Genomic DNA, 10,177 nt, shown 5'->3' on the forward strand with positions numbered 1-10,177 from the left:
TACTATTATATGCCCACATCCACACATTTGTACACACAAAAGCTTGTACATGAGTGTTCACAGAAGCATTTTTCATAACAGCCAAAAGCAGAAACAACCCAATGTCCATCAAATGAGGAATGGATGGAAACAGAATGTGATATGTCCATATCCAATACAATATATGTATATATTATCCAATACAATAGAGTATTATTGGCAATAGAAAGGAATGAATTACTGAGACATGCTACAACATGGATGAACCTTGAAAACATGTTGCTAAATTAAAGAACACAGACACAAAAGACCCTATGTTGTATGATTATTTATTTATTTATTTATTTATTTATGGCTGTGTTGGGTCTTCGTTTCTGTGCGAGGGCTTTCTCTAGTTGTGGCAAGTGGGGGCCACTCTTCATCGCGGTGCGCGGGCCTCTCGCTATCGCGGCCTCTCTTGTTGCGGAGCACAGGCTCCAGACGCGCAGGCTCAGTAATTGTGGCTCACGGGCCCAGTTGCTCCGCGGCACGTGGGATCTTCCCAGACCAGGGCTCAAACCCGTGTCCTCTGCATTGGCAGGCAGATTCTCAACCACTGCGCCACCAGGGAAGCCCTGTATGATTTTTTTTTAATATGAAATGTCCAGAATAGGCAAATCTGTAGAGACAGAAAGCAGATTCGTGGTTACCAGGGACTGGAGAGACGGCAGAAAGGAGAGGGGACTGCTAATGCCTACAGGGCTTCTTTTGGGGTGATAAAAATGTTCTGCAAAACAGGTAATGGTAATTGTTGCACAACTCAATATATCACTGAATTGCACACTTTAAAGGGGTGAATTTTGTGGTGTGTGAATTATAATCTCAATAAAAGTGTTATTAAATAAGTGCTAGCCATCTTTGAGCACTTCCAGTGCGCCAGCAAGTGAGCTGAGTACACGTTTGATCCCATTTCATTACCAGGTTTTGGGGACAGGGCTGACCTATTGATGAGCCTGAGCTGGACCCAGGTGAATCCTACCTTCTTGGAGGGAGGTGAGGAGGAAAGAGGGAGAGAGGCCCAGTTTGGCTGACAGGTGCTCCCGGATGGATAAGGGATCACTCACCCAAGGGAGTGACGCTGAAATCGTGGGGATGAGCATCCCTGAGACATGAGGCCACCTGGAGAAAAGTCAAAGAGCGGGTCAGATGTCTCCATCTGTGGCTGCCTAAAGTCAGGTCTCCAGAACAGGGAGCCTGGCCGGCTCTCACTCTATGGCCCTCTCTACCCCAGAGGAAGCCCTGATATCTTTAAGCAGGAGAATGACACACCCAATTGGTGGAAAATGGACCGGGGAGGAGGCAAAAGGAGAACCGGAGGGATGAATTAGGAGGCTGGAGCCATCACCTGAAGTGAGGTGAGGTAGCTTACACTCCAGTAGGGGAGATGGGCAATATAGTAGGTTTCCCCAGAGAAACAGAACCAATGGGATATGTACCTATATATATATATGCCTATATCTACACCTCTATCTCTGTCTCTATCATCTGTATTTATATCTCTATCTATATCAAGAGATCTAGTATAAGGAATTGGCTCATGCAATTTATGGAGGCTTAGAACTCCCCAAATCTGCATTTGTCAAGCTGGAGACCCAGGAAAGCCCGTGATATAATTCCAGTCTGAGTCCAGAGTCCTGAAATTCAGGAACGTCCATCGTATAAGTTCCAGTCTGAGGGCAGAAAAAAAGCAATGTCCCAGCTCAAACAATCAAGAAGGCAAAGTTCCCACTTCCTTGGTCCTTTTCTTCTACTCGGCTCTTTATTGACTGGATAAGGGCCACCCACATTAGGGAGAACAACCTGCTGTACTCAGTCCATTGATTCAAATGTTCATCTCATCCGAAAACACTCTTACAGACACCCCCAGAACAATGTTTGACCAAATGTCTGGGCACTCTGTGGCCCAGTCATGTTGACTCATAAAATGAACCGTCACAGGTAAACGTATAATGTGTGCTCGGGGAGCAATGAGAAAGTAAGAAAACAATAAAGCAGGGTGAGGAACTCGAGAACAGTGGGGACAGAATGACAGGCAGAGAGAGTGTCAAAAATAAATATTTGTTAAATGAAAGGCTGAATCTTGCACTCCTCCAGATGCTACTTTTTTCTTTATGCCCCAAATCACTTTGCCTTCTGTTAGGTTTTAACTGTAGTGAATGCTATTGTCACTGGGAAATAAGGTATTTTCTATTTTTTTTTTTAAAGAATCAGCGGCTTGAAAGATACCACGTTCAAACATTCTGGAGGAATGTCACATTTGATATGGCCACTGGACACGCTTGACTTCTTCTTTATTTATGATTTCTGGTGCTTTTCCTTTGAGGCCGCTCAGAATAGCTTCTGATCCTGTTCGCTCACAGAAACGGTGAAATCAAATCTTCCTGCGCTCGCCCCATCGGAGGCCAGTTTGCTTATGTAAGCTGTTCCCGCCCTCACTGAGTAACTGGATGGTGAGAGCAGAGCCCCGTACAGATTTCAAATGCGGCTCTCTTCACATAAACGTCTTTGACTTGCATACTATTCTTCTGGTAAATTACATTTGGTCGCAATCGATAGAAGTTGTGTGCGCCCTACGGGAGACCACATTCGAGCCATTTGCTCTTCACTAACCTCTTTATACCCCTTTAAATGTTTTTGGTCTTTCCCTCAGTGATATTCAAATCAATGTCCTGACTTATTTATCCTTTGGAAGTCTCAGTACCTGCCTCAGTATCGCACCACTTCTGTTTGATTGCTTTTGTTGAACTTCTGCACCCTGGGCAAAACAACAGGCTCAAAGAACTATCTGTCATGTGGGTGTGACGTGTGTAAGTGTGAACGAGTTTGCATGAATGTGGGTGTGTATAGCCTAATAGAGTTGAAAGACATTTGAGTTTGAAATCAAACAGTTCTAAGTTGGAGGGACAGTTCTTCCATGCTCTAGCTGGTAACCTTGGGCAAGTCGTCTCATTGGGGCTCAGGTTCTGCAGCTGGAAAAGAGAAATATAGGTCTATACCCAAGAGAAATGAAAACATACGTCCACATAAAAACTTGTACATGAATGTTCATAGCAGCATTTTTCATAATAGCAAATAAGACCCAAATTACATCGATGGATGAATGGATAAATAAAGTGTGGTATATATCCATACAATAAAATCCATACAATAGAATATGATTTGGTTTTCAAAAGAATAAAGTACTGATACATGCTACAACATGGATGAACCTTGAAAACATGATGCTACCTGAAAGAAGCTAGCCACTAAAGACCCTGTGTATTAGAGCGCCAGGGCTGCCATAACAAAGTACCAGAGACTAGGTGGCTTAACTAACAGAAATTTATTGTCTCCTAGTTCTGGAGGCTAGAAGCCCAAGACGAAGGTGTCGGCAGCATTGCTTGCTTCTGAGGAAATCTGTTCATGCCTCTTGTAGCTTTTGGTGGTTTGCTGGCAATCTTCGGTGTTCCTGGGCTTGTAGAAACATCACCTCAATCTCTGCATTCATCTTCACGTTGCGTTCTCCCTGTGTCCAAATTTCCCCTTTTTATAAGGACACAAGTCATTGGATTACGGTCCACCCTAAAGACCTGATTTTAACTAATTACATCTGCAACACAACCCTATTTCCAAACAGGGTCACATTCTGAGGTACTGAGGGTTAGGACTTCAACATATGAATTTTGTGGGGAGGAGACACAATTCAGCCCGTTAATACCACATATTATATGATTCCATTAATATGAAATGTCTGGAATAGGTAAGTCCATAGAGACAGAAAGTAGATTAGTGGTTGCCAGGGGCTGAGAGAAAGAAGGAATTTTGAATGACCGCTAATGGATACAGGGTTTATTTTTGAAAGTGTTCTGAAATTAGATAGCGGTGGTGATTGCACAACTCTGTGAATATACTAAAAACTAATGAACTGTACCCTTTAAATGGGTGAACTGTATGGCATGTGGATTATATCTCAAAAAAGCTGTTTTTGTTTTGTTTTGTTTTGTTTAAAGAATGCGTGCAATGCTGGCCGCTCTTTCCTGCCCTGTTAGGGTTCTGCAGATCATGTGACTTAATGCAAGTGAGAATGTTTGGGAAACTCTCCAAAGATAAAATACAACTGTAACCTTTGGTCTTCAATTTTTAAATGCCTTTGGTATTTGTTAAGTGCATTCCACCCTGCATGGTGGATTCCCTATTAATTCCAAACCTTTCTAATGTAATAAGGAGAATTCCAGCTCTCCTTAACAGCCAACTTGAACAGTTGCTGCAAGCTCACTGTCATATTACTGAGAAAAACATCTTTCCTAAACCTGTGATTCCCACGAAATGGTCATCCTTTCCAAACGGATGTCTCTTTTACCACTGAATTTATCTCAGTGCAATCTCTGGAAAGCACCTTCAAGCCTTTGCATTTTAAGAGACTAGTTTTTTTCCTGCAGCTGCATTTTTTTTTTTTTTTTTTTTTACGGTACGCGAGCCTCTCACCGCTGCGGCCTCTCCTGCTGCGGAGCACAGGCTCCGGATGCACAGGCCCAGCGGCCACAGCCCACGGGCCTAGCCGCTCTGCGGCATGTGGGATCCTCCCGGACCGGGGCACGAACCCGCGTCCCCTGCTTCGGCAGGCGGACTCTTGACCACTGCGCCACCAGGGAAGCCCCTGCAGCTGCAATTTTGCCCTTGTTGGATCACAGCTAGTTCTTTCACCAGAGGCCAAATAAAATTTCATGAAACAGTTGGGATTTCAGCGGCTAGCAAAGTCCTTTCTTGTTGTCTGAGACGCTTTCATGCGTCTGCCCCTCCCTAACCCCCAGGGGTTGCTGCACAGAGCCTAGCACCTCTTAAGGTCAAGCCTTAGGGACCACTATGTAGGCAGCCAGCCTGTTCAGCTGCCTCTGGCCACAGGAGCGGCGGGTATCCTATTCTTACTCATGACCTTGGCTGTATGCTTCATGCCTGCTGTAAGGTGAATTGTCTGAGCTGCAGGTCTCTCAGGCAGCCTGTCTCCGGTTCTCTGGAATGAACTGCGTATAGATTAATAGGTTGTAGGTAAACAGTGCAGTTGCCGAATTCAATTTGGCAAAACTTAATTTTCAGTCCCTCCAATGTCCTCTTCTCCTATCTACCTGCTAGATTTTATGCTTTGGGGCCATTTCAAACTGGCCCCCCTCCTAGCTCTCCGCTCCCATGCTGTGTGACTTTGGCTGAGCTGCTTAACCTCTCTGGGCCTCAGTTTCTTCAGCTTTCAAAGAGGGTAATGATCTTTGTCTCATAAGGCTGTGAAGAGAATGGAATGAGGTTTTTCTGGTACGTACTGAGAGCCTGACTTAACGTTGGCTGTCTCTCTCTCTCTCTCTCTCTCTCCCCAGCCCTGAGGGAAAGCAAGGTTGCTCTGCACCCTGTACTGAGGACTGAGACACAGTGGAAAGAGCACTGCCCTCAGGGTCACACACACCTAATTTGAAGTCCCAGCTCTGTTGTGACCCTGGGCAGACCCGTCTCTTCCCATGTCACTGGGGTTGGGGAAGGGACCATGAGGGGCACATGGGATCACGGATAAGAAGCTGCTTAGAAGCCTGTAAGGAGCTGTCTGGCTGGGAGAGTCTGTTGTCACAACTGCCCTTCCAGAAATCATGTGACCTGACACCCTTCACACCCACCCAGGCTGCTCCTCACAGGACCCCACACTCAGCTCCACTTACCTAAGACCTGGGCAGGTTTCCCGGCTCGCAGGAGGGCAGCCTCCAGGTCCCTCTCTGCAGCCTCCTCTGTTTTCCTTTCTCACCACCCTCCCAGCAGATGGCTTCCTAGCCCAAGGTGGCTTGGAGGAGCCCTGGGCCAGCTGAGCCTCCATTTTCGCCTGGTTTATGGGGGCGTGGCACTACTGAGGGACCAGGGAAGCTCCTCCCAGTCATTCCCCGCTCAGCCACTTAGAGCAGTGAGGCCCTGGGCACGTTCCTGAAGTCCTCTCTGCTTTGGATGTCTCCTCTGTATGTTGCAGATAATGATAGCTCCTCCCTTGTGGGTGGCCGTGTAGATGAAATGTCATCACGCATAAAGAATTTAGATCAGAGTCAGGCACGTAGGAAGCAGTCAACAAATATTTGAGATTACTGTTGCTTATTCACTCAATTATTCATTCACTGGACACCTTCACTCTGCTGGGTGCTAGGCACACAGATGAATCAGATGGAGACCCCGCCTTCACGGGGCTCCCAGGCCAGAGGGGCAGGCAGACAAAACTCCGGGGTCACTAGTGGACGCAGCGATAGCACAGGGTCGGTACAGTGGGAACTCCTGCACAAGTGATAAGGAGAGTGGGTGGTATGGGGCCGCTGGGAGAGGCACGGACTCCTCTGGGGTGGGTCAGGAGAAGCCTCTGGAGAGAGACCATGTGGCTGGGCCATGTAGGGGCGTAGGAAGTCACCTGCTGGAGGGAAAGGCCCGGAAGAGGGCGGTCCAGGCATGGGAACAGCACAGGCAAAGATGCAGAGGCTAGGAGAGCAGGGCCCGCATTTGGAGGTGAAGCCTGTGAAGGTGAAGCCGCACACCCTCACCCCTCCTACTCATCTGGAATCTGCCCGTGGGGTCCTGCTGTGAGCAGCTGTGTGGCCAGGAGCAAAACCCCCAGAACTGCCCTCAGCCAGGACGAAAGGGCGATGACAGGGAAATACCCTAGAGCCCTTGCCCCTTGCTGTGGCAGCAGCTCTAACTGGTGTTTCATCCCACTTCCCAGAAGTCCCCAGTGCTAGGAATGCGACCTGCTTATGAAAGCACGCTAGACTGACGCTCACCTCCAAAATGCACTGTTTGGACCCCAGTCCTTTTCTCAGAGGCTGCTTCCCGGGAACCCCACCCTAAGACATCCAGCTACGAAAGAGCTGACCAGACAGGTGGATTGTCCAGAACCCTCTCCACCGTTCTGGTGACTTGATTAATTCTTCTGGCAATTACTGAGGATTTGGTGTATGGCCAGCACCAGACTAGACACCGAGGGAGAGTTAAGCAGTGGAGAAAAGAGTCCCTCGAGGTGCTTTTTGAGGAGGTAAGACATAGCTGTGAAGAAGAAAAAACACAAAGGCTGGGAAAGGTAGAGATCATTCAGGGAAGAGCATGCAGTTGGGTGCATTAGATCCCAGCGTGGTGCCACAGAGGGAGGGGGCAACAAAAAGCTGAAAGGACACGCAGGGCTGGGGCCAGTGTGTGGACACAGAAGCCTGGAACGCTTCATCTGGGTGGTTCTCTGAATGATAAGCAATAGGGAGCCCCGGAAGGATTTTGAGCAGTGGGGGGATGGGGCAATCTCTCTGTTAGAAGGAACCCTTGGGACCCAGTGCAGGATGACAAGGAGTGGGCAGCTTGGGAGGCGGCTGCTGGAGCAGGGTGGGCTCGGTGCTGTCTCCGAGCTGTCTCGGCTCCAGCTGTCCGTTTGGAGCTGTCTCGGCTCCAAACGGATCTCCCCCCAGACTCAGAAGGGCCATCCTTTCATAAAAGCTCGGAAAGCTTCCTGCTTTCCCACCCTTCCTTTCAGACCTGTTTCCTGCTTGGCCTCCAAACCTATTCCCACTCCTCCTACCTTCTCCCATTATCTCTGACTTCAGAATGTTTGCTTTGGCTCCCACTGTCTCCCGCCCGCTCTCTCCTGCGGTTCGTGGTGGATACTCAGCAAAAAAACGCTCCTTCCTGCAAGCCGGCTCAGACTCACTGGGGCGGGATTGTCTTCTTTCTACTTTAAGTAAACGGAATTGGAGCAACCTTGGCCTTGGAAGACAGACTTTTTCTTCTAACGACTTTCCTTCGAAACCACAAATGCATTTTGTCTCGATTTGAGGTGGTTCTTGCCTATCGGCTCAGCAACCTCAGGGCGAGTGCAAAGCGGCAACCGGCAGCCTTAAGGTTTCGCGGCGGATGCTGTGCTTTTGGGAGAAGTCGATTTCTCTGTGAAGAAGCCGAGAGGGCAAAGATAGCACAATTCTCTGTCCATTCAATAAACGTCTAAGAACCAGGCCTTGGGCTGGGTCTCCGAGGATGAGACATCTCCTCCCCAGGTGCCCATGGCCTTGTGGGGGAGATGGACAGAGAGACTGGTCACAGGAAAAGGTATAAAGTACCGCAGGGTCCACACTGACCTTGCACCTGCACCGCAAGGATCTGTGCAACCTCGGGCAAATTATTGAACTTCCCTCTGCCTCAGTTTCCTCATCTACCGAAAAGCAATAATGAGAGTCCTTCCTTTAGAGGGCTGTTGGGAGGATTAAGGTAAGATGCAGGAAGGGCTTAGCACAGAGCTGGGAGGAGTAAGCACCAAGTCAGTGCCACTTCTTCTTCCTCTTCTTTTTAATTCTCATACCATAACATTCTCCCTTTTAAAGTGTACAGTGGTTTTTAGTATACTCTCAAGGTTGTGTACCCTTCACCACTATTTCCAGAACATTCTCATTATCCCAAAGAAACCCTGTACCCACTAGCAATCACTCCACCCAATTTCCCCTGCCCCAGGCAACCACTAGTCTACTTTCTGTCTCTGCGGACTTGCCTATTCTGGATACATATATACTTTTTAATATTTATTTATTTATTTGGTTGCACTGGGTCTTAGTTGTGGCAGGCGGGCCCCTTAGTTGCGGCACACGAGCTCCTTAGTTGTGGCATGCGAACTCTTAGTTGTGGCACGCACGTGGGCTCTAGTTCCCTGACCAGGGATCGAACCTGGCCCCCTGCATTGGGAGCACAGAGTCCCAACCACTGCGCCACCTGGGAAGTCCCTATTCTGGATATTTTATGTAAATGGAATCACATATATATGTGGCCTTTTGTGCCTGACTTCTTTCACTTATAATGTTTTCCAGTTTCATCCATTTTTATAGCATGTAGGCAGCACTTGATTCTTTTTTATGGCTGAATAATATTCTACTGTTTTAAGGATATCTTGTGTATTCGTTCATCAGCTGATGGTCATTTGGGTTATTTCCACTTTGAGGCTGAGTAATGCTGCTATGAACGTTTGTGTACCCGTTTTTGTGTGGATATCTGTTTTTGTTTCTTTTGGGTGTGTACCTAGGGGTGTGATTGCTGGGTCATATGGCAACTGTATGTTTAACTTTTTGAGGAACTGCCAGGCTGTTTTCCAGAACGGCTGCACCAGCTGTTCTTGACTCCACATCTCAAAACACTTTCCCACACACCATCATGCCGCAGCCCAGAGGGGAGCTGTTACAGCACCGGCGGGGAAAGTAGGAAGCTCAAAGCCCCAGGGAAAGTTAGTGACAGAGCCAGGAGCTGAACCAAGAACCTTGGGGCCCAGATTTACCGTGTCACCCTTGGCACCCAGGATCCATCCCTTGGATTTTTTGTTATGCCCCCAGTGGGTGAGAAGCGGTATGAGGCATGGCCTCTGCTCGTGGCAGCTCGCTTTCTAGAAGGTCAACAGTGACAGCCCTAGCTTATCTGAGCTCCCCCAGATGCCAGAAGGCCCTGAGCACCCCACCTCCATCCCTCTCAGCAGATCCCTCAGCCCAAGGCCAAGGAGAACAGTGGCACGTATGATCTAAGAATAGCTGTGCTGTACCAGACAGGTAGGTGGTGTTTCTGGGGTGGAGGGGAGCCCTGGGAAGCTCCCCTTCCCAGCTGTTACTTCTCTTGCCAAGATTGGAGCCCAGCAGTGAATCTCAGACTTCCTGGTGGGGACCTTAGCCCCATTCCTCACCCCCACCAGACTCTCCCCTTTTGTGACCTTCCTATTCATCCAGTGCCTCACCAAGACCAGACCTGGGCTAAACTCCCAGGCCCCTCTGATGCTTTGCTGAAATGACCTTGAACCATAACTTAACCTTGTCAAAACTCAGTTTGCTCATCTCTCACACCTATCTCAGAGGGTAGTTGTAGGAGCAGCAAAGGGTACCAGTTAAGGGGATGAATTTGGTGCTCAGACAAGGATTGCTTTGAGATGGGGCACAGCCTCTTCCGTACTAGCTCTGTGACCTTGGGTAACTCATCCTACCTCTCTGAGACTCTCTTTCATGCTTGGGAGAATGGGGTGCCTGTGAAGAGTTGAGCAAGGACTCAGTAAAGGACAGCTATGGTTATTATTATTATGCAGATTAAAGGAGATTGGCCAGTGAAGCACCTGGCAGAGTGCCTGGCACATAGTCGGTATTTGGTACATGAAAGCTATGGTCATTAT

At 48.2% G+C, this 10,177-nt stretch overlaps 1 long non-coding RNA gene across 1 annotated transcript; it reads right to left on the reverse strand.

Moving 5' to 3' along the window:
* Positions 1–340: 340 nt before the first annotated feature.
* Positions 341–5,901, reverse strand: LOC132426520 (uncharacterized). Its single transcript, XR_009519717.1, has 3 exons — positions 5,697–5,901; positions 1,083–1,137; positions 341–637 (listed from the first exon to the last, which is right to left on the reverse strand). It is a non-coding gene; the product is annotated as an uncharacterized lncRNA (long non-coding RNA).
* Positions 5,902–10,177: the final 4,276 nt, after the last annotated feature.

The sequence above is a fragment of the Delphinus delphis genome, chromosome 6 (genome assembly GCF_949987515.2).
Source record: "Delphinus delphis chromosome 6, mDelDel1.2, whole genome shotgun sequence".
NCBI classification, from domain to species: Eukaryota; Metazoa; Chordata; class Mammalia; order Artiodactyla; family Delphinidae; genus Delphinus; species Delphinus delphis.